We start from the raw sequence: 24824 nt of genomic DNA on the forward strand, positions 1-24824 counted from the left end.
GAACCAGTTTGCATTCCCAGCAACAGTGCGTGAGGGTTCCTTTTTCTCCACGTTCTCGGCAACCCTTGTGATTTTTTCCTGTTTGAGTTTAGCCATTCTGACAGGTGTAGGGCGATGCTCCGCTGTGGCTGTTACTGGAATTCAAGTTTTACTGAATGTTCTGCCCTGGTTTGTGGCAACCCTACAGCGGAGCCTAAAATAGGATGGGGAATATCTTCGCTCTCTTAGATGGACAATAGTACAGTACAGCCATATAGAGGAGTTGGTTACATTATAATTGGAAGTCTTTTCCTGAAGAGTAGCAGGAAGTACCTTCAGGGAAAAATAGTGAAAAATGATAGCAAAGTACCAGTTATGTTCTCTCTTACCTTTACCCTAAAGCATCCTTTCCCCAGAGGGGGTTTCATGCTCTTTATCTGGAAAAAATACGTAAGCTGTGGCTTCTTGAGCACGACAGAGAAAGAGAAGCCAGAATTAGTGAGGATGGGGCCACAATTAAGATACGAAAGTCATTAAAAAAAATTTTTTTTTTCTTTTGAGAGAGAGAAAGAAAGTGGGGAAGGGACAGAGAGAGAGAGGAGGAGAGAGAGAATCCCAAGCAGGCTCTGCACTGTCAGCACAGAGCCCAATGTGGGCCTTGAACTCACAAGCTTACACTGTCCCGCTGGCATGTTTTTCTTACAAGCTGTTGCAACTTCCCCTCCCTGTCTTCTATCACATGTAATTATTTGAACCTCCTGGCCCTCCCTAAAGATGGTAAGCATTCTAGGGATAAGGAGGTGGTTCCTGTAGATTGACCCTTACCCTTATATATTTGTGTTTGCCTCATCCTAAATCCAAACACACTTTCCTCCGCTTAGCGGGCCCACAGTAAGCACTTCATGGACTGAACTGACTCTTGGGCAGCCGTCCGCGAGACCGAGATGCAGAGACTGTGCTGGCCTTCCAGTTCGGGCCCCAGTTAAGAGAAGTCACATGTCCTTTCCTCTGGGCACCTGTGATCCATAAGCAACTACAACATTCTTGCAAAGGCCTTGCAGGCAGATGAAAGGAAATCCTACACCAATAAATAGAGCCCATGTGCCCTCTAAATATTGATGGGGTACTGAAAGGGGGTTTGGAAGTCCCTCTGCTTCGAATGGTAGGTTAAAACTTTCAAATCTTCTACAGAGGACCTCAGTCAGATCCCAGACCTCTGGGGCCAGGTTGGGGTTTGTGGGTAAGGCTCCCGTCTCTCTCCCTCCCTGACCTTACAGTGGGACCTCTAACGCAGTGGTCCATGAAGCACCCTGCCTGTAATCCCCTTTTGAAGTGTGAACTTTGGAAAGAAAAACTGACGAAATCATAGGGTACCACGATCCTGTCCGTTGCACAGAAATGAACTGGAGCTCGTACTCGGGGCTTTGCGTGCCCTTGTCCTTGCCCTTGAGGAGTCCTCTGTTTAGTGGGGGCTGGGTGGGGTCTGCCTGGACACAGCGCCGGTACAACTTGATCAGAGCGGGAATCTGTGGAGAGAGAAAGGCTCTGAGGCAAGTGGGTCAAATTGCGGTGGAGGAACTGATGTGGCTTCACGTGGCTGAAATACAAGCCTCTTACCCCAAATAGTCATTAATTCCCCCACTAGTTTATTTATTCATTCAGACTTTTGTGACCAGGAACACAGCTAAGCGCTACGTGAAATCTGTAGATGAATGGCTTGTCATTTGTCACCTCGAGAAGCGGATTGTTTAGTGGAGGGGAGAGGCATGTGAATACCTCTAAATCAGAGTGAGGAGATGAAGGGGGACAGAGGAGTCCAGTGGGGAGCCACCTGCTCCCTTCTAGCTGGGGACACGGCCAGAGGCCCTGTGGATCTGGTAGCCTGAGATGTGAACGGGGAACTCACTCCCTGGTGTATTTGGATATGCAGGCAGAGAAGGCTCCTTCAGGCACATGGTATGAGGATAAGCAAAGACAAAGAAGCCGGAAATGGTCCCCTGTGTTGAGTGAGTCACTTGCCCCTGGGGCTGGGTGGGGGCCAAAGGGCAGGGGTGGTAACTGCAGGAGAAGCCTGAGAAGTTGGAGGGACCCTACATGCCGAAGAGGCTGTGGCGAACGGGCCGACAGCACGGGGAGCAAACAGTGTCTGCTGAGCTCTTTTGCCAAAGGGCAGCTCTGCTTAAAAAATCCGAAAAGAAAACGGAGATTATTTATGTGCCACCGGTAGCAATGCATCGGGGGCCAAGAGGAGCGGAGAGTTATTGAGCTAGTTCAAAGCAATCTCGATTATTGAAAATGAATGAAATTGAATTCCACTTCCTACAGAGTCATTTATTGAGAGACAAAAGCAATTAATATTGAAAATAAAATAATTGTGAACTTCTGAACTAAATTACCATGCAGATATAATGTACTGTCTCATCAGTCTTTAAATACCAGATGTATTAGAAGATTGTAACACCAGTCTCCGAACCGCACTCCTCAACGTCATTAGCATTTCTTCACTCTGCTTTGGCCAGAAAGCGGTTCTCAGGAGGCCCACATGAAAAGCCAGAGTTGCAGGAGTGCTTATTCCAAATTTAAAATTCACAACCATGTTGAGGTTTGGGATTTGAGTTTGTACATTAATCCTGGCTTTTGGTAAATGAGAAGGAAAAAAAAAAAAAAAGGCAACAACGCCAGTACCTGAACTTGTAAGGCGTCTCACAGTTTATCGGTAGTAACAGTAATTTTTGCACATTATTCCACATTCGGCATTGCCATGATGCAGTACATGCGGCCAAGTGTCATGGATGCGTGTGATGAATGATTGTATTGTTCACCCCCAGCATCCTTGTGTAATTGATGTATATCCCGAAAGCCCTTAAGAACTGAAAGCACGATATATGTAGAGATGATACATACACTGTAACTCACACAACGTCCAACTTGAGTCACTTTGTTTTATGGGGACACTACAGGGTCTCCAGAGGGGTTGGTCACCCATTATCTTTGTTCCTCCACACTGGGGAAAATGAGCTGGCTCAGGTCTGCTTCCCCCGCAGAGCTGATGAGGATTGGGAGAAAGTAATTAGGAATCGCTGGAGGGCAGTGGGACTGGGAAGAGAAGGCAGCTAACGAAGGGGCACTATCGAGAAGTCTCCAGTGGGTGGCTCAGTTGGTTAAGCATCTGACTTCTGCTCAGGTCATGATCTCGCAGTTGGTGATTTCAAGCCCTGCCTCGGTTCTATGCCGACAGCTCAGAGCCTGGAGCCAGCTTTGGATTTCTCTCTCAAAAATAAACAAACACTGGAAGGGGGGGGAGTCTCTAGAGAGTAACTTGGGTCCTATCTTGCTGGGCAGTTCTGGAACAAGTGTAGGACATAGCCCAGAGTCCTCATAACGAGGGGCAATCAGCTGGCAGATTTATACCTCTTGTATCTGAAGATCAGCCCACAAAGTCATAGGTGCTGGCTGCTGGTGTGAAAGCACCTGGTGAACCTGTAAGAGTGAAGATAGGAAGGGATCCGTAAGAGTCTGCCACACAAGCCATGTCAAATATTCCTGGTTATCATTGGCTACTGTGCCAAGAGAGTTTAAGTTTTTTTAATGTTTATTTATTTATTTTGAGAGGGCGTGAAAAGAGAGTGCATGAGGGGGAGAGGGGCAGAGGGAGAGAGATTGAGAATCCCAAGCAGGCAGCACAGAGCCCAAAGAGGGGCTCATATTCATGAGCTGTGAGATCGTGACCTTAGCCGAAATCAAGAGTCAGATACTTAACCGACTGAGTCACCCAGGTGCTCCGAAGTTTAATCTCAAGCTCAGACTGTGGTGAGAATAAAGAACTCGCTATCCTCTTCCTGGGAAACATGCCCAAAACTTAGCCGTAGTCTTAGATTGAGAGCCTGATATGCAGGGAGAGGTTTCAAATGGGCCAGGAGACAGGCATCTCGGCAGCTAGGTCACACATGGTTGAGTGTCGGACTCTTGATTTCCTGTGGGTCATGATCTCAAGGTAGTGGGATCAAGCCCCACGTGGGCATGGAGCCTGCTTGAGTTTCTCTCTCTCCCTCCAGCCCCTCCCCCACCTCCACCTGTGTATGTGTGTGTGTGTGTGTGTGTGTGTGTATGTGTGTGTGTACGTGCACACGCTTGTGCTCTCTCTCCATAAAACAAAAGCAGAAAAACCCCAGAGGGGCTGGGAGATCAGTTTCCTGCTGGTAGTAGGCTGGTGGCAGAGGAGTGACACATGCTAGGCCCTCTAATTTAGGAAAACAGACCAGGAGAGGCGAGGTGGATACTGTCACTTTGAGAAAGCTTCCAGAAATCTGGGTGTAAGGCTGTGGGGAAGAGGAGTGTCTCTGAAAAGCCAGAGATGCACCCGTCTATAAAAGGATTGAAATTCAGTTATCAAGAGTACTGACTGGAAACATCTGAGTGCACAATTAGACCTGTGGTCTACCAGTTTGCAACACTGAATGTCTAAAGGAAACGACCTTAATTATAAGCATAAATATGGTTGGACATTGATAGAAAACTTTTTTAGAATATGGAAACCAAGCATAAAGGGAGAAGAATGTTGTATCTACTACAGTCTTGTCACCTTGTCAGCTTGGTATTCATAGTAATGAAATCTTTAATATATTTCTAACACCTGCTTAGTTGTTTAATATTTACATGTATCTCAGGGAAGGTAAAGCTTTATTTTAGTTGAGAGTTTTGCCATCAGCATTTTGGGAGGATAAAATTCTTGGAGTCATTCAACCAAATATGGTGTTACTTGTATTTTAAAGACAAAATACTGTCGTGGTGCAGTCCTTCCTCTTCAGAATTTCCTTAATGACCAATAACCCACTAAAGTGCATGCGTATTGATTGAATGTAGCACTAATTACTAGGCTTGGAGGTAATATGAGCCTTTATTGTTAGATCTTTACAAAGTCCTATTTCAGAGTGGCATTCTCTCATGTTTATCCCCCAGACCAGGACTTTTTTGGGGTTTTCACAGTGATTCACCATCAAAGATCAGGCAGTTCATTGAAATGTTAGCTTCTAACCTTGAAGTTTATAGGCTGAGTCTGAATGGTTCCCCTCTGAGGTTTAAGTTTGATAAGGGTTCCCGCCAGAAACTTCTGTGCTTGTTGCATTCAACACACAAACCCAGGTGCTACTGGCAGTCATAAACCAGTTGGGGATAGACGTTTTAGGAATCCTTTTGAGTAAGCACTCTTGTGCACGGATTAGGACTTAAAGTAAGATATTCCATTATGAAGGGACTTAGGGTTACCTCTGTCACCTCACAAACTGTACTTGAGAATAGGGGTTGGCTTTTGCTATCTTAGTTACTTTTCCCCCACTTAAAATGTAAAACAAAAATTTTTATCCCGGAGACTGAATTTTAAATCTTGAATCTCCTAGAAAACTCATAAGTAAAAATCGGTACTAAAGTAGAGCCTCATTCTAGGTTGGCTTGCCTCACTGACAGAATTTGCCAGATAACTGAGTAGTTTTCCACTTCAGTTTTTGCTCTGAAGACTTGGCATGGGAAAGGCTTACTCATTCAGGGACCCTATGGGATGAGAGCAGCTTCAAAGGAAAAAGGAGGACTTCTTTTGTTTCAGTTTCTTGGTCTTGGAATTCCATTTGTGCTTGCTTTTATATTTTTAGAAGATGATGAAGTGTTGTTTCAGACTCACTTGAGGAAGACTAGACCAAAAGATGGAGAAAGCTAAACTTTTAATTATTTTAAAAGAATCAGAATATCTTTACTATGGGCAGTACTTTCATTGTGGAGCTTGACCAATAAAGTCCTTGGAAAAGAGCTCTAATATGGAACCATTGCCTAGATAAGAGTGATTTCTATAGAATTGTTTAAAAAAGCCCGTTGCTTGTGCTACTAATTGCTTTGGAAGCCTGTCTTTATAGGTGATAGAAACACCTACTTCTGAAGAATAAGGATTCTATATATTTGTTTCTGAATTAAGCTATTTCTCTCTTGATAGCCCCCAAACTAATGCTTTATCATGCACTTCCACTTTGCTCAGGTTGTAAAAAATGGCCTTCAGCGTGAACTTCCTGCCCATTAACTTTCACCTAAATGGCACTAGGGTGCCATTTGGTTAATTATATTTGGAGTTCAAAGTTTTGATTAGGGCTGATTTATCAGCTGTAATCTTTTAAAGGCATAAAATTAAATAATGGGCCGTACATGTAGAGAAGATTAACTTTCCCTAAATCATCAAGATGGATAGTCTTGTTTTTCACAAATCTACTGGATGTTGATATAGTATACTTTCTTTTGTGCGTTAGGTTGCATAAGCTCCAACTGGTGAAACTCGGGGGATATTTTGCCAACCCGTGGGTCACAGGAACAAACCAAACCAATCTAAGGACTTTGGATTTTAAGATGTTCTAAAGCCTAAGTAGTTGTGTCCTTTTATTTGGTCCCATTGAACTATCTAATGAGATCTGTGCTAAATGAAGCAAAAAGATAAACCTCCTGAACTCATGGAGCTTGGATGCGCACATCAAAACCAAGTAACAGGCACACAAGCATAGTTGTTATAATTTGTTCTGAAAAAGAGGAAGCAAACATAAAACTTAGGAATTAAAGACCAGGTGTCCTAAGATAGAGAATGAGATGGGTGTGAAGGGGTAGATGATGTTATTTTTATTTTCTTTGTTACCCATCATCGCTAATTTTAATTTTCTTCAGTACAAAGAAAAATGAGCAATTGTGCAATAGATCAAAATTAGATTCAGCAAAAAGGAAATATGAGCAGAATCATTGAAATGACTAATTCCTTAAAGGTCTCTGTTACGTGGCTAGGCATAATCTAGACACGATAGTTTACTGCTTCTAAATAATTTTTACGATGAATATGTGATCAGTGCAATAATCTTGAAAAGTACCAAAAGATCCACCTGTAATTCTTTGACCAAGAGGTAACCAGTATTCACATTTTGGCAGATAACTGCTCACTTTCTAACATGTGTAAATGTTTATACGTAAGTATTTAAAAGAAAAAAAAAAAAAAAAGGTAGACCTCACACCCAGCACAGAGCTCAACATGGGGCTTGAAATCACAATCTCAGGATTAACACCAGAGCTGAGATCAAGAGTTCAAGCCTTGGGGCACCTGGGTAGCTCAGTTGGTTAAGCATCTGACTTTGGCTCAGGTCATGATCTCAAGGTTCCTGGGTTCAAGCCTGGAGCCTGCTTCATACTCTGTGTCTCCCTGTCTCTCTCTCTCTCCCTCTACCCTGCTCACGTTCTTCTCTCTCTGTCCCAAAAATAAACACTAAAAAAAAAACACCAAAGAGTTGAAGCCTTGACCCACCGAGCCACCCAGGCACCCCCATAGGTATTTTTATAAGAAATAGGATCCTACTATACACATTATTTTACAGCCATTTTCTACTTTTTAAAATGAACATCTTCCCGTGATCTTTTATGTTGCTTTACATTATAATTTTAATGTCTGTATTGTACTAAATTGCATCCTTGTATGTCTGTTGCTTTCACCAAGCCACTATTGATGTACGTTGAAGTTTCCAGATTTTTGCTTCTGTAAGTGGGATTCCTATGTTTTCCTTTTAATTATTTCCTCAGGGCACACTCATAAAAGTGAAATGTGTTGGTTAAACTCTTAAGGCTTTGGATACATGGTTAACAATATCCCCTCAAAAGAACATACTGATGTATACACTTTGACTAGTGAGGAAACATGTCCCCCCTCTCCATATGTCACTTTAAGTACGTTCCTGTGTTGTTTAATTTTTGTCATTTTAACAGTCATAACAGGACTATAAAAATGATTACTTTTATGTGAAATTTAAATATATGTTTAATGATTTAGGATTTGTAATGTTGTTTTAAAATAAAACTAGAAACGAAATCTAATTTAGAGGAAATGGGAACTTCTGGGATTGGAGCATTCTGAGGACAAAGTTCAAGGTGATGCTGTTGACAAAAGCAAGTCAACAATATTACAAATAAGAACAGAAATATAATGGGAACAAAAAAGTCCTATTTAAAGAGAACGGACTTGAAATCAGGGTAGAGAATCTTTATCCCCAAGAATCCTAATTTGCTGTAATCTGATGAGAAATGTATTATTTTTTTTTTAAGTTTGTTTATTTTGACAGAGAGAGAGAGGTAAGGGGAGGGGCCGTGGGGGGGAGGGGGGTTGGCACGGGGGAGAAAGAGAATCCCAAGCAGGCTCCACACCATCAGCATGGAGCCTGACCTGGGACTCAAACTCAGGAATCGTGAGGTCACGACCTAAGCCGAAACCAAGAGTCTGGAGTGTAACTGACTGAGCCACCCAGGCACCCCAGATGTTTATTTTTTTTTAATGTTTATTCATATATCTCTCAGAGAGGGACAGTGGGAAGGAGAAAGAGAAAGGAAGAGAGGAAGGAAGGAAGGAAGGAAGGAAGGAAGGAAGGAAGGAAGGAAGAAAGGAAGGAAGAAAGGAAGGAAGAAAGGAAGGAAGAAAGGAAGGAAGGAAGAATCCCAAGCAAGCTCTGTGATGGTAGCACAGAGCCTGGAGCCCGACCCAGGGCTCAAGCTCAGAAATAGTGAGATCATGAGCCGAAATCAAGAGTTGGATGCTTAACCGACTGAGCCCCCCAGGTGCCCCAAAATGTACTTTTAGATGGAATTACGCAAACATGATGATGGTATCAGGGTGCCTGCGTGGCTCAGCATCCAACCCTCGATTTCGGCTCTGGTCACGATCTCACCGGCCCCGAGTCGGGCTCTGTGCTGACAGCTCAGAGTCTGGAGGCTGCTTCAGATTCTGGGTCTCCGTCTGTCTCTGTCCTCCTCTTTCTACCCGTGCTTGCTCACTCGCTTGCTCTCTCAAACAGAAAACTTTTAAAAAAAATTTTTTTTTTTCAGAAAATATGATGGTATCTTAGATTACCTGTAACTTTTCTCTTTCAAGAGATTATAGTGGAACAATCTGAGAAGTGTGCATTATCTACGAAGACTATTTTCTTTTTTTTTTTTTTTAATTTTTTTTTTCAACGTTTTTATTTTTATTTTTGGGACAGAGAGAGACAGGGCATGAACGGGGGAGGGGCAGAGAGAGAGGGAGACACAGAATCGGAAACAGGCTCCAGGCTCCGAGCCATCAGCCCAGAGCCTGACGCAGGGCTCGAACTCACGGACCGCGAGATCGTGACCTGGCTGAAGTCGGACGCTTAACCGACTGCGCCACCCAGGCGCCCCTGAAGACTATTTTCTAATAGAAACAGTAAATGAAAAATTTTTAATTGTAGGCTCTCCAGCAGACACCTGTGCGTGTGACTGGTCATTATCAAAGTTAAAGGATACTAAGAAAATTTAATTTTCATATTAAGCGCAGTGACAGGATGTTGGAATTCAATGGAATTTGAAAGCTTGTCTAACCCAACTTCTTCTTTTACAGATAAAATTGAGTACTGCAGAGATACTGTGATTCGCCCAAGGAGCCATACCTGGTAAGTAAAGAAAGAAGAAATAAAGGCGTTTAAACAATAAACATGGGCATAGATAGAAGAGGTCTAGATTTGAGTTTCGATTATTTGCCGTGGGGAGAAAAGCAGAATTTTTGTGGTACGGGCATAGACGAAGCATTAGGGCAAGGAAGAATTGACCAAATTTTCTGTTACCTCAAGTCAAAGACTTGTCGTTATGTAGCTCCTCCGATAATTCACGTTTTCACATGTGTGGCAAAGATGGGTAGGCATGACTGTGCTCGAATGGTCCTGCGGTTTCTCAAGAAAAGATGAACATCCTGGGCATGGAATTTTGCAATAAAGGAAACACTGTCGTTTAATTCGTAGTGATTTAAGAAGGTGGAAGATTTTTGAGAAGGGAAATCTAATTACAGTGAATCTGAAATTTCATTGACCCATCATTTCCTCTATTATTCATTATTTTTTTTTAGGGAAGATAAGAATGTATAAGGAAGATTAAAAAGAACCATATGAAAGTATACTGGGGAAAAAATAAAGAATTGATGTAATGTTATTTAGCTATAAATTTCTCATAATCATATTTAAACTGAATCTTCAAGTGAACCTATTGGGTAAATTGAATTGGTTATTTTAAAACAGAATTCCTATCACAGTTCCAAGTAACGTCATTGCTTTTTCTAATTCATTTGGAATTTAATGAATTTTTAATGACTTACTACCTTTTCTTCTTCTCTATTTGGTGGACTTATTAAATGCATTTCCTAATGGCCTTAATAACTTTGTTTTCTTCTCTACTTGGTATAGTGACACATTCTAATTGAAAACCTTAAGATTTGAATACAGCTTTCTTCTATTTTATTTTGTTGTTGGTTTTTCTTAGTTGGGAGCTGGCTTCTTCCGACTAAACTTAAACATTAGCTGGAATAATTTTGATAATGTTGCAACTTAACACCAATATATTGATCTTTCATATTATATTCCAGAGAACAAGGCATTTTGTACTAATTAAATACTATTACTAATGATTATGGCTTACAATGTTGAGGAAAAAGTTAAATGTCTCAAGGTGATAAAATGTTCCTTTGGGAGAATAAGTATGTGAAAGTGTCAAACGTTTTAGAAAATGAAGAACTTCTCCAACTTGATAATCTCAGTACATATTATAATGAAGCTTAAGTAACGAAAAAATTTTGGCACGAGCTTAGAAATAAAGGAGATAAGTGAGCAGAATAGAGTCCAGGATGAAATCTAAATACAGGAATTCATTGTAGGAGAGAAGTGACATCTCAACTTGGAGAAACAATGGCAGAGTCCAGAAGTAGTGAAGAGAAAAGCAGATAGCATAAAAGTATAAAATATCATTATGGCAAATGACAAAGCTAAAGCATTTTTGTCAACAAATAGGGAACATATACGTGTAGACATATCCTAACAGTAGGATCGGCAATTCAGTGGGAAAATAGACAAATGATATGAATTGGGTATTCCTAAAAGAAATACCAATGGCCACTAAACAAAATTAAAAAAGTATGTAAGTGTATTAACACTTAAATACATATAAAAATTATTTTGTGTTTTAGACTGGCCAAATGTATGCTTGGTAACCTTAATAATTGGGAAGACCATAGGACTCTCTTCCACTGTCTTTCATTGTAGGTGGAAGTATAAAGTGAAATAACTTTTCTTGGAGTGAAACTGGCTTCTATCCATTCAAATTCCAGTCATAGGCATCCTATGACCCAACTGCCTAATTTCTTAAAAAATTACTCTTAGAGATTTCTGACGTTCATAAGGTACATGTTCAAGATGTTCCTTGTGGTTTGTTTGTAATAGAAAAAAACAGTGGTTAAATACATCATGGTGCCTCAATATAATGAAATAATCTGTAGCTTTTATTAAAATGCAATAAATTGGGACACCTGCATGGCTCAGTTGGTTAAGTGTCTGACTCTAGACTTTTCCTTGGGTCATGATCTCACAGTTCGAGCCCTGAATCAAGCTGTCTCCTGCCAGTGTGGAACCTGCTTGGGATTTTCTCTCTCTCTCTCTCTCTCTCTCTCTCTCTCTGTCTCTGTCTCTGTCTCTGTCTCTCTGTCTCTCCCCATCTTGCACGCTTGTTCTCTCTCTCGATGTAAATAAATAAACTTTAAAAAGAATAATAAAATGCAGTAAATCTATGTCAGATGACATGGAAATACGTTGATGGTGAGAAATGCAAGTTATATGCATAGCATAATCTTATTTTGTTAAAATAACATCCTATAGTTTTAAAGATACTTGTCTCTGGGTATGGAATTGGAGAAGTGAGTGGGTCAATCATTCATTCAGGCATTCAGGCATAGTCGACACCCAATGTTATATTAGTGTCAGGTGTACAATTCAGTGATGTGACAAGTTTATACTATGTTCACCAGAAGCATAGCTCTCTCTATCCCCTTATATCACTATTGGAACAACATTGGCTGCAATCCTCATGCTGTGCTTTTTATTTCCGTGGCTTCCTCGTTCCGTAATGAAGGCCTACTGTATTTCCCTCTCCCCTTCATTCATTTTGCCCAACCTCCACTCCTGTTGGCAACCATCAGTTTGTTCTTTGTATTTAGAGTTCTGATTCTGCTTTCTGTACATTTTTTTTTTTTTAGATTTCATTAATGAGTAGAATCAAATGGTATTTGTCTTTCTTGGTCTTATTTCACTTAGGATGGTAACCTTTGGGTCCATCCATGTTGTCTCAGATGGCACAATCACATCCTTTTCTATGCCTGTCTAATATTTAATTGTATGTGTATGTACCACATTTTCCTTACTCATTCATCTATATTGGCAATAAAAAACCTGTCACTATTTTTAGACAACATGATACTACACATAGGAAATCCTGAGGATTCTCCCAAAAACCTATTAGAGGTAATAAATTCATTAAAGTGGCAGGATGCAAATGGAATACCCAGAAACGGGTAGAGTTTCCATATACTCCAAAAAAAAGTCACAGAAGGAGAAATGTAAAAGCAGTCTACGTATCCAATGCAACCCCTATCAAAATACCAACAGCATGTTTTTGCAAAACTGGAGCAAATAACAGTAAAATTTGTATAGAACCACAAAGATCCCAAATAGCCAAAGCAATTCTGAGAAAGAAGAACAAAGCTGGACGCATCACAATTCCAAGTTTCAAGGTACCAGCCAAGCTGTAGTAATCAAAACGGTGTGGTACTAGCACAAAATAGACACATAGGTCAATGGAACAGGATAGAGACACAGGATATACAGGAAAAGACCCTCACATAATCACTTGATCTATGACAAAGCCAAGAATGTATAATAGAGAAAGACTGTCTTTTCAATAAATAGTGTTGGGAAAACGGGACAGTATGTAGAGGAATGAAACCGGGCTTTTTTATAACACACGTAAAAATAAACTCAAAATGGATTAAAACCTAAAAGTGAGGCCTGAAACCACAAATTTGCGGAAGAGAATACAGGAACAATTTCTCTGTCATCAGCCATAGCCCCCTTTTTCTAGATACGTCCCCTAAGGCAAGGGAAACAAAAGCAAAAACTTATTGGGACTACCTCAAAGTAGAAAGCTTTTTCACAGCAAAGGAAACCATCAACAAAACAAAAAGACAACCTAATGAATAGGAGAAGATATTTGCAAATGATGCATCTGATAAGGGGTTAATATCCAAAATATATAAAGATCGCACACAACACCAAAAAACCAAACACTGTAGGGCACCTGGGTGGCCCAGTCGGTTAAGCATCCAACTTTGCCTCAGGTCATGATCTCCTGTTTCCTGAGTTTGAGCCTGGCATCGGGCTCTGTGCTGACAGCTGAGAGCCTGGATCCTGCTTCACATTCTGTGTCTCCCTCTCTCTGCTTACACGTGAGTGCTCGCTCACTGTCTCTGTCTCTGTCTCTGTCTCTCTCTCTCTCTCTCTCAAAAATAAACATTAAAAAAAAGGGGGGGGGGCAAACTATTTGATTAAAAAATGGGCAGAGGACCTGAATAAACATTTTTCCAAAGAAGACCTCCAGATGGCCAACAGACACATGAAAAGATGCTCAACAGCATTCACCATCAGGGAAATAAAAGTCAAAACTTCAATGAGATATCATTTCATGCTTGTTAGTTAAAGATAAGAAACCAGTGTTGGTGAGGATGTGGAGAAAAAGGGGCCCTGTTCGCTGTTGATGGGAATGTAAATTGGTACAGCCACTGTAGAAAACAGTATGGGGGGTTCTTCAAAAATATTTTTTTTAAATAGAAATAGCATATGATGCAGTAATTCCACTATTGAATATTTACCCAGGGAAAATGAAAAAACTAATTCAAAAAGATACATGCACCCCTATGTTTATTGCAGCATTCTTTAAAATAGCAACCTATGTGTCCATCAATAGGGTACGATCTTATAATCTGTTTTTAATATGCTTTCTGATTAAAGGTGCTTTTTAATTTGTTACAGTTCTCAAATGAAATATAGAATTAGCATATAAGCATAGAGAATAACGAAAGACTGAGAGAACAAAAAAATAATAGCCGTGGAATCCATTTTATTGTGGTAAGTCACTGCGAAATTACGTCTTGACGTATAACTTAAAATCAAGTAGTAATTAAGAATTAGGAATTCCGCTCTTGGATATATACCCAAGAAAAATGAAATATGCCTGTACAAAGCTTCCATTGACATGTTTATGGCGTCATCGTTCATAGTAGCAAAATAGGGAAACAACTCAGGTTTTCACCAATGGTGAGTGGGTAAATAAAATGTGGTATCTCCATACAATGAAATACTACAATAATAAGAAGTGAAGTGCCAGTGCATGCTGTCACCTTAATAAACCTTGAAAGCACTGTTGCACGAAAGAAGCCAGTCACGACAGACCCACGATTTCAGTTATGTGAAACGTTTAAAACATGTAAATCTACAGACAGCAAGTAGATTATTGGTTACCTGACACTGGTGATGGAAAGATTCAGATAAGGAGCTGCTGCTAATGTGTATGGGGTTTCTTTCTGGAGACAGAAAATTGTTGTAAGAGTAGGTCATGGTGATGACCACACAACTCTGAATGTATTAGAAACATGGAATTGTCTGCTTCAAATATGTGAAGTGTGTGGTCTGAAAGTTATCTTCAGATTTTTTTTTTTTTTTTTTAGTATGTAACTTTCCTTTGGCTTTTTAGTCAATAAGACCAGAAGCGTGTAAATGAGGACAATTTCCGAGATCATTTCCTAGACAGAAGTGAAGATTAAGAATAATAATGGATTTCAGTAATCTGAAGTCGAGTCTGGAAGGTTAACCTTCTCAGCAGCTGAGATCTATGCTGGCGGGTGTACCAGGGATGATTTAAATCCCACCGTGAGGAAAGGTTTTTTTGTTGTTTGTTTGTTTGTTTTTTTAATGTTTATTTTTTGAGAGAGAGGGCGCAAACAGTGGAGGTGCAGAGAGAGCAGCAAACAGAGGGTGGCGAGCTTCATGCGGAACTCGAACTCCCGAACCGTGAGATCATAATTTAAGTTGATCTCGTTGATCTCACTGAGCCAGCCAGGTGCCCTGAAAGTATTTTTTTAAGTTTATTTATTTATTTTGAGACCGAGCACTAGGTTGGGAGACAAAAGAGAGAGGACAAAAGAGAATCCCAAGCTGGCTCTGTGCTGTCTCTCAGAGACCAACACAGCGCTCAATCCCACAAATCGGGAGATCATGCCCTGAGCCGAAATCAAGAGTTGAACACAGGGGCGCCTGGGTGGCGCAGTCGGTTAAGCGTCCGACTTCAGCCAGGTCACGATCTCGCGGTCCGTGAGTTCGAGCCCCGCGTCGGGCTCTGGGCTGATGGCTCAGAGCCTGGAGCCTGTTTCCCATTCTGTGTCTCCCTCTCTCTCTGCCCCTCCCCCGTTCATGCTCTGTCTCTCTCTGTCCCAAAAATAAATAAAAACGTTGAAAAAAAATTAAAAAAAAAAAAAAGAGTTGAACACATAAACTGACTGAACGGCCCAGGTGCCCCATGAGGACAATATTTTATGCCCCTTTCACTTCTCCTTCAAACTTGAGATTCTTCTGCTGTGAGAGGCTTTTTGATGGCATTTCCTCTTTTGTAACCCTTCTTAAAGATCAGTCCTGAGTCTCAGAGCTAACCTCAGGCCATGCCATCTAACCAGGACTCATTTAAATGGTTTCCATCCTTTTCATAGTTTATCTTCTATGTGAGGTCATTGAAGCTGATACGTGGCTTGCGGATTATTATAACTTACCCACCTTAGATTTATTCAGCTAAAAAACAAGTGTGGGAACCTAAATGGAAATAATAAGAATGAAAGTTGCCGGCCAATCAAAATTCATGCTAGTGCAACCTGCTTACCTATAGTCAAAGGAGCAATTTAAAGACTCTAGCAGACATAAAATCTTGGAGCTTGAAGCGGCCTGTAGATGATTTAGTTCAACACCTTTGTTTTACCTCTTGGGTCTCACAGACCCTGGGAAGTTGGGCCTTGGACAGGCTCACATTTTCATACCCAGCTTCAAAGTCAGAAGCACTGGTAACTAAGAAGCAGTCTCAGAAGAAGGTGTATTTTGTGTGAGCCGAGCTGGTATTGACGACATTCTGTGATGCAACGTGCTCTATTAGGAAAGAGCTTCATGACCAAATCCCAGATGACAGCCATCTTCCCATTTCTGGTTGCATTTGGGTGTTTGTGAGCTTCTGTTGTCAGGGCAGCCACAGAGCTAGAGAAGGGGGGAGTTATCAGAGGCAGGGGGGAGGAGAGGTAGGCCTCTCTCGCCTTTTCGTAAATGCCAAAGCTAATTTCAATGATTGCTTTAGCGATATAATGATAACCAAGATTAAAGCAAGCAGGAATCCACTTTAAGATATGAGAGCTGGAATTTTAGATTTCATTATAAGATTGGCACTTCAACCAAATAGTAATATAATGGCGATGGATTTCCATTTTTTCTCCATTTCTGTTGAAATATTATCTCATAAATATACTTTGATACAGAAGAGATCTCTCAATTTCATGAGAGCCCAAGAGCCCTGTTTTATTCTTATGCTGACTTATCTCTAAAATATCTTTTTGATGTACAGCTTCAATATTCTTGCCAATGTCCATGACATCAGCAATCAAAAATGGCATCAGTTGTAGGTTTTTTCACATATAGTTGTAGGTTATCCAAAAAAAGGACTTCTGCTTAGCGCTCACACATCTTTATAGTATTATCAAGGGATGTTATGGTTCATGCAGCTAATTGTTCCAAGAGGAGAAAGAAAAATACCATCCATGAAAGGAGGCAACTTTACCCAGTGCTCTTCTAAAATGTGTACATAGGGCACATAAGGAAGGAACTAATACTTTTATGTATCAGTATTTTTTTTAGTTTTATTTATTTTGAGAGAGAGTCAGTGCAAGTAGGGGAGGGGCAGAGAAGGAGGGTGAGAGAGAGAATCCCAAGTAGTCTCTGCACTGCCAACGACACAGCCCAATGTGGGGTTCAAACCCACAGAGCCACAAGATCACGACCTGAGCCGAAACCCAGTGGGACACTTAACCGAGTGAGCCACCCAGGCGCCCCAGTGTCTTTTACACCAGAGGAAAGGTGGTATTTGCCCAAATTCTGTTGAGAAGATGGAAGTTGTGAGAGCACACACCTGGAAAGGAGTAGAGTTCTGCATTTCTCTACTCTGCCATGCTTACAGGTCCAAAAAGTGACCTGCAGACCACATCCACGTAGGCCGACCTTCCCAGGCCTCAGAAATGAAATCTTTCACCCCCCGAGGTTGTTAGCTACACGGGTACCGACAAATGTCCCGATCAATGAGGATCATTTAGTTGGAGACCATAATAAATTGGTTAGGTACACTTGATTTGAAGTGCTATTCTAAAATTTCATATTATTTTTAACTTGCTTCCCTTTGCTGGAGTTAATCCTACATTCTTGTTAAGTTCTTACTAGTGTTTTAGTTATGAAAACCCCTTGGAAGGAATCGGAGGTTCATCTGGTTTGCATGTAATTCCTATGTATATCAGATACTACTTTGGAGAAACTGGCTTTCTGAAATACTGGCATTAAAGAACTAATTGTTGGCTTAATAACAAAGCTTTTCCTCTAGACGGTCCATTTAAAAAGAAAGCTGAATGCTTTCCTCTTCAAGGAATCTGTTAAACTACAGAAAAACCTAAATAAACCTTTGAAGTATATACGAAACACTTGTCAAGGTTGATAGTGTTACAGTGATGAAAGCATCATACAGGTGTTTTCACTAGCTGTGCTACAAAGTCCGATCAATTTCTGTTGCTACACTCCTCATCATTTAACAACCATGACCAAGGTACAGACATGAATGTGATTGTTCCAGCCATAGCCTGAACAGAAATTCATGGCCACTTTCCTTATCATGGTAGGCAGGAACTGTAAGTCCCTCAAATAAATGGGCAGTTAGGTAATATTTGGTACTGTATCTCGGGATCTGGGATGTGAATATCCTGTATAACTCTGCCGACCAAATGAAAAACAGTGCCAGAAAGGCTGGCTCATGGATGAAAGGCATTGGTGGTCTAACCCTGGAGGAAGAAGGAGCCACTATTACTTGGTCCAGCTCATGGTTTCACGCTTTAGCTTTTCAGATTGCTCTGTAGAATCCCTCTCTTTTAACAATAAGGAAATGATTTGTTGAAGGAATAATGTTGACGAGGGCGAAATTGGTACTGCTTTCATCTGTGATCCATTAACTAGTGCAGCATCGTGCCCTCCCTCCTTCGCCGAACACAAGCATGGGAAAGTCGGACACTGCCGGCTACAGAATAAACATTTATTTTTTCCTGAATGACCCAAAGTTCCCTTATTACTGTGATGTCTAAAGGAGCTGCTGCCTTTTCATTGTAACCTGAGAGACATAATTTTCTTGCTGTTTTCCAAGGCTGTCAGATAATAGACAAATTGCCTTTGATAAAACATGCTTTCAATTTTTCCAATGCAATAATTCAATTTTCATTTTCATAAGGGATTGTTTATTTTGATGGCTTGAATTGGTTGACTAGGATGTCAGCGTCTAGTACTCATCAGTAAAGATTGTAGTCTGGGTTATAATTCAGGAGAGCATATGTTACTATGAAATTTATTATGTACAAATGCTTTTCTGTGTTTAATTCTTGAAAATCAGGAGTGACAACTCATTTGAGTAAATGATTTCCCTTGGCTCTGTTTCTCCCTAAAAGTCACTTGGAAACAAAGGCGATTTGTGCAAGTATTTACTGAAGAATTTGGGCAGTGCTGTTTATTAAAGAAAAATGGATTCGACTCCTAGTATCTCAACTCCTATAATTTCTTCTAGTAGTTCATGTTCCTCTTTTTAATTTCAATACTCTGTGTGTACACACTTATCTTTTTCTCCGGCCCTCTCAATACATAAAGCAGGTCTCAAAAGAGCTTTAATTAAAAAAAAAAAGGTAATGTGTATATGTGTGTGTATATATATATATATGTGTGTGTGTGTGTCTATATATGTATATGTCTCTATATATACACACACAGAGACACATGTATATATGTACAGTAGAAAATTTGGATATCAAAAATAAATACTATCCATTAAATTCCATGTTTACTTCTTTGTCCTCATTGATCTCTCTCATAATTAAGAGATTAACATCTGAAAACTTCTGTTAACTGTCTTAGCTTGCCTGTCCGATCGTGTATTCACTGTGCGAAGGCAGAGGAACCCAGCACCCGACTGCGATGCTGTGTATCCTTCCCCCAAGCCCTGCCTTAATTCCAGTTGATAGCTGAGCAAACAGTGAACTCCTACCACATGCCGGATACTGTGCTAAGCACCAAAGACACACAAGTAATTAATGCATAGGTCTTAACTGGCAGATAGAGACAGATGTGTACTCACTGAGGATGTGGCTAACCTTGAATGGGCATCTGGGAGAGGTAAGCATGTCACATAAGTTATAGAGAGAAAAGTCTGCCTGGAGAGATCATTTGCGTGTTCCTGGTGTATTAAAGGTAATTGAAACTGGAAGTTGAATTATATTCCCTGAGAGAGTATAGAGAAGAGAAGTAAGCACAGGTCCAAAACTTGGAGATGTTTAATGGTTGGCAAGAGGAGGTGAGCTTGTGAAAGACTGAAAAGAGACAGAAGGAGTTAGGAAACCAGAAAACGTGGTACCCGGCGGGCCCAAGGAAAGAATGTTTCAAGGTGGAGAAAGTAGTAATAAGGTCTGAAATATAATCATTAGGTTTAGCCACATGAATGTTCTCGATGACACTGATGAGAGCGGTTACGTGGCGAGGTGTTACCCAGAAACCAGACAGAAGTAAACGCAAAAGTGTTAGCAGTATCATTGAAGGCCTATCACGTTTGAACATGTTGGTGTAATTATTTGGTGTAGGGTTCCGATGTTTCCGTTCTTTAAAATGGGAGCTCCTCATGTGCGTTGACTGTCTTGCCTCTGATAGCCCTAGTCCTAGTGCTGTACCTGTCCTGTAGAAAGTGTTCAGTAAATACTTGATGAATAAATCTTCTTTCCCTTACCTGCTTCTCCTGTGCTTTCTCTACCATTTCCTTTTCCTGCATTTGAGGGGCTGCTAGGTTTTACCAGTTCTTCTGCAACGGCTCTCCATGTCAGCTTGTGGCTGGTCGCAGATGAACTCTTGTTCCTCCAAGAAATTAAATCTTCAGTTAAGAATTAAATTACAACATACATAAAATCCCTCTCCTTCCACTCTGTGTGTCTCCTTCTTCCCCTGTCTCCCCTCGCCCTCTGTGTGAGTGTATGTAACTCCTCCCTCCCTCTCAACTGCTCTTCGTCCCTCGGGATCCTTTGCCTTTTAAAAGAAAAATTTTTTCGTGTTTATTTCTGAGAGAGAGAGAGAGAGAATGTGAGCAGGGGAGGGGCAGAGAGAGAGGGAGACACACAATCTGAAGCAGGCTCCAGGCTGTCAGCCCAGAGCCCGACGCGGGGCTTGAACCCAGGAGCCGTGAGATCATGACCTGAGCCGAAGTCGCAGGCTTAACCGACCAAGCCACCCAGGCGCCCCTCCTTTGCCTCTTTGTAAGTATTTATATTCCATCTTGACCCAGAACACGTAGAAGTAAGGAAGAATCTCTAATGACTACACTTGTCCCACGAAGAGATACTTGAAAGCTCCTTTGAGAACCACAGTAGATTGACATGAAAACTGGAACAAATAGTAAAGGGGCAAAATCACTTAGGTTCGATAAAAAGGCATAGATTATCAAATGAAGATTCTGTGAGTCTGCCTACGTCCCCTTTGGGTAATGACGCCAAGAGAAAGCAGAAGTTAGGAAATGGGAATATTAGCTACTGTTTTCTTTGTCCCACCCATGATGATGTTTTAATCCTCAGACACCCATTAACTAAAAGGATTTGACTGAGCTTCTGTGTCTTGTGGTGCGGTCCCGCAGTGCAGAGCGCTGCCCGGCCGCTGAAGGATGAATCTGATTGAGGCAAGAAAGACCATCTATAATGGCACCCGCCTTTACCTTCTGTAATGCTCAGGGGAGGAGCAGCTTATCTTCAGGATGGCCAATTCTTTATGGTTAGTATCAGAAATGAGCCTATCAATCAGCCACATGAGACTTTTAAAGGGGCACCAGGGCCATAAACTTTATGAAAAAGGCCAAAGATTGCATTCAGCCCTCAAGCAGATACACACTTACCTTAAACCCAGTTCGGGGCTGGAAGATTACATCTTCTTTTTGAAAAAAACAACAAAACAAAACAAAAAAACCCTTACGAAATCAAGACCCCCACACTTACCGAGGCGTTTAGAAGCTAAGAGGTAAGAGACAGCAGTTGTCGGGTTGTCCAACAAATCTTCCCTCCTACAGTAGCACAAAGGACAGAAGAAGAATGGCAAAGAAAGAAATGGTAGAGAGGAAGGAAAGAAATTGGGCTGGGAGGGGAAGAAAAAAGAAGACTAGAGAGAGATGTTCCTGGAGTCTGTAAATACTTGCCTGTTTATGAGATGAACTCATTGAGGGGACTTGAAAAATCTCATTGATTTATTCACTGTAGGCAGAAGTTAGAGAAAATCTCATTTTCATGAGCTTCCCTTCCTATCACTCAGTTCCCTGGTGACACAGAAAGTAAACCTTTTCTAAGGGTTTTCCCAGACAGGTTGACATTTTGTTGAATTAACTGGCATATATTGTACCAAATTTATATGCTGCATCTTTCCACCCAAGCAAGGAATGATTTTACATTGAATAGGGTTTTTCGGGCACCGAGAGAACTCTGGAAACTTTCTAGGGTGATCTTGCTTCTGAAGTCTAGCTGTCTGCCTCAAAAATCTCCCCCATGTCTCACTGCCTCCCCGCCTGGATATAAATGGTGAGGGCATTCTAAATCTCAGCGGAATTACTCTCTGACACCCGAGATCGGTCCCCTGAGGTTCCCTGTGTGTGCACTGTCACAATGTTTTATCTGGTAGATATCAGGAACATCTGAAATATTTGGAAAAAGGTGTAAGGAGGGAATGTTAGATGAATGAAGCATCATATTGCTGGCACAGCTGGGTCTGTTTTGATCCCAGTGGCAAATATTCCATATATAAATGCTGAGCCAAAAACGAACAGTCTGTGTTTTGGTGTGTCTATTTAAGAAGCATATGCTACCCAATGACTGATACGAATGACTCTGGGAGGCAGAGTTGTGTCCATAGTTTCCTAGGGCTGCTGGAATGAAGCTACGTGAAGTGGGTGGCTTAAAACAACAAATGTATCCTCTCTCCATTCTAGAGGCTAGAGGTCTGGAATCAAGGTGTCTGGGGGGGGCGGGGGGGAGGATGGGGGTAGAGTCTCTACCTTTCCTATCACCCTGTCTTCACGTGGCTGCCATCTTATAAGACAACAATCCTATTCTTACTTCACTATGATTTTAAGGTAATTATATCTGCAGTAATTCTATTTCCAAATAAGATCACATTCAGTGATTAACACTTTATCCCCCCCCCTTTTTTTTGAGGGGCAGGGACATAATTTAATCTGTATCAGCGACAACAAGAGATGTTTGTTTGCAGTCTTAATCAAATACACTTAGACATAGTTCTGATTTAATATAATATACACTTAACTAGAAACCATTGGTATTAAAGATTGTCCTAGGTGCTGTTTGAGTTATAGGAGGTGATCAGTATAAGACCCCTTCCCTGCCCCGCGAAACCTCTAGGTACCTGGAAATAGCAGTATCACATTATTATTTAAAAAAAATTTTTTTTAATTTACATCCAAATTAGCTAGCATACAGTACAACAGTGATTTCAGGAGGAGATTCCTTGGTGCCCCTTCCCCATTTAGCCCATCCCCCCTCCCACATCCCCTCTAGTAACCTTCTGTTTGTTTTCTATATTGAAGAGTCTCTTAAGTTTTTTCCTCCCTCCCTGTTTTTATATATTATTTTTGCTTCCCTTCCCTTATTTTCATCTGTTCTGTGTCTTAAAGTCCTCATATGAGTGAAGCCATATGATAATTGTCTTTCTCTGACTAATTTCACTTAGCATAATCCCCTTCAGTTCCATCCACGTAGTTGCAAATGGCAAGATTTCATTCCTTTTGATTGCCAAGTAATACTCCATTGTGTGTGTGTGTGTGTGTGTGTGTGTGTGTATACATATATATATATATATATATATATATGTATACACACACATATGCACACCACATCTTTATCCATTCATCCATTTGGGCTCTTTCCATACTTTGGCTATTGTCGATAGTGCTGCTATAAACATTGGGGTGCGTGTGCCCCTTCAAAACAGCACACCTGTATCCCTTGGATAAATGCCTAGCAGTGCAGTTGCTGGGTCATAGGGTAGTTCTATTTTTCATTTTTTGAGGAACCTCCATACTGTTTTCCATAGTGGCTGCACCAGTTTGCATTCCCACCAGCAGTGCAAAAGAGATCCTCTTTCTCCGCATCCTTGCCAACATCTGTTGCTGCCTGAGTTGTCAATGTTAGGTATTCTGACAGGTATAAGGTGGTATCTCATTGTGGTTTTGGTTTGTATTTCCCTGGTGATGAATGATGTTGGGCATTTTTTCATGTGTCGGTTGGCCATCTGGATGTCTTCTTTGGAGAAGCGTCTATTCATGTCTTTTGCCCATTTCTTCACTGGATCATTTGTTTTTTGGGGTGTTGAGTTTGATAAGTTCTTTATAGATTTTGGGTACTGCCCCATTATCTGATATGTCGTTTGCAAATATCTTCTCCCATCCTGTCGGTTGCCTTTTAGTTTTGCTGATTGTTTGCTTCGCTGTGCAGCAGCTTTTTATTTTGATGAGGTCCCAGTAGTTCATGTTTGCTTTTGTTTCCTTTGCCTCCGGATTCATGTTGAGTAAGAAGTTGCTGCGGCCAAGATCAAAGAGGTTTTTGCCTGCTTTCTCCTCGAGCATTTTGATGGCTTCCTGTCTTACATTTAGGTCCGTCATCCATTTTGAATTTATTTTTGTGTATGGTGTAAGAAAGTGGTCCAGGTTCATTCTTCTGCATGTCGCCGTCCAGTCTTCCCAGCACCACTTGCTGAAGAGACTGTCTTTATTCCATTGGATATTCTTTCCTGCTTTGTCGAAGATTAGTTGGCCATACATTTGTGGGTCCATTTCTGGGTTCTCTATTGTGTTCCATTGACCTGAGTGTCTGTGTTTGTGCCATCACATTATTATTTTTTTAAGTTTATTTATTTTGAGAGAGAGAGAACGAAGGGGAGAGGGGAAGAGACGGAGGGAGACAGCACATCTAAAGCAGGCTCTGTGCTGACAGCAGAAGGCCTAATGTGGGGCTTGAACCCATGAACCATGAGATCATGGCCTGAGCAGAAGTTCAGATGCTTAATCGACTGAGCCACCCAGGCACCCCAGCAGTATTCCATTATTAAATGGGTTTCAGATATATGCAAATTGTAGTAGTTATAATATACTAGACACAAAGGGTACAGTAGTGACTCTTAACAGTCGCTAATATTTATATAGTACAAAAGTATCTGCGGGGCGCAATTCTAAGTGGTTTACATTCGCTTACTGCTCATGACGGTCTTGTGTGCTGAGTACAAATCAGGTCAAGCCCTTTTCTCAGGGAACTTCTATTCTCACGGTTTGTTTTCTAGTCCCTGTGGGTCTGAGTGGTTTCATTGGTATGAGATAAAATGAACTTTGTGAGCCTTTCCTGCATGTCTAATGCACTGGTACTGTTGTCTCCATTTCTCTGTTGCTGTGCTTTTGGGGAGGTGCGGGCACCAGAGGGTTTTAGCGTTTAAAACATAGGTGGAGGGGCACCTGGGGGGCTCAGCCTGTGAGGTGTCTGACTTCAGCTCAGGTTATAATCTCACAGACCATGACTTTGAGCCCCGTGTCAGGCTCTGTGCTGACAG

The 24824-nt window shown here is 41.2% G+C and overlaps 1 protein-coding gene across 1 annotated transcript in view; it reads left to right on the forward strand.

Moving 5' to 3' along the window:
- RARB (retinoic acid receptor beta) overlaps window positions 1-24824 on the forward strand; it is a 730168-nt gene that overhangs the window by 188412 nt on the left and 516932 nt on the right. The window contains exon 3 of the mRNA XM_043595539.1: window positions 9395-9446. The gene's annotated coding sequence lies outside the window, so the exon portion shown is untranslated. The remainder of the gene's footprint in view (window positions 1-9394; window positions 9447-24824) is intronic.

Source organism: Prionailurus bengalensis, chromosome C2, assembly GCF_016509475.1.
Source record: "Prionailurus bengalensis isolate Pbe53 chromosome C2, Fcat_Pben_1.1_paternal_pri, whole genome shotgun sequence".
Classification (NCBI taxonomy): domain Eukaryota; kingdom Metazoa; phylum Chordata; class Mammalia; order Carnivora; family Felidae; genus Prionailurus; species Prionailurus bengalensis.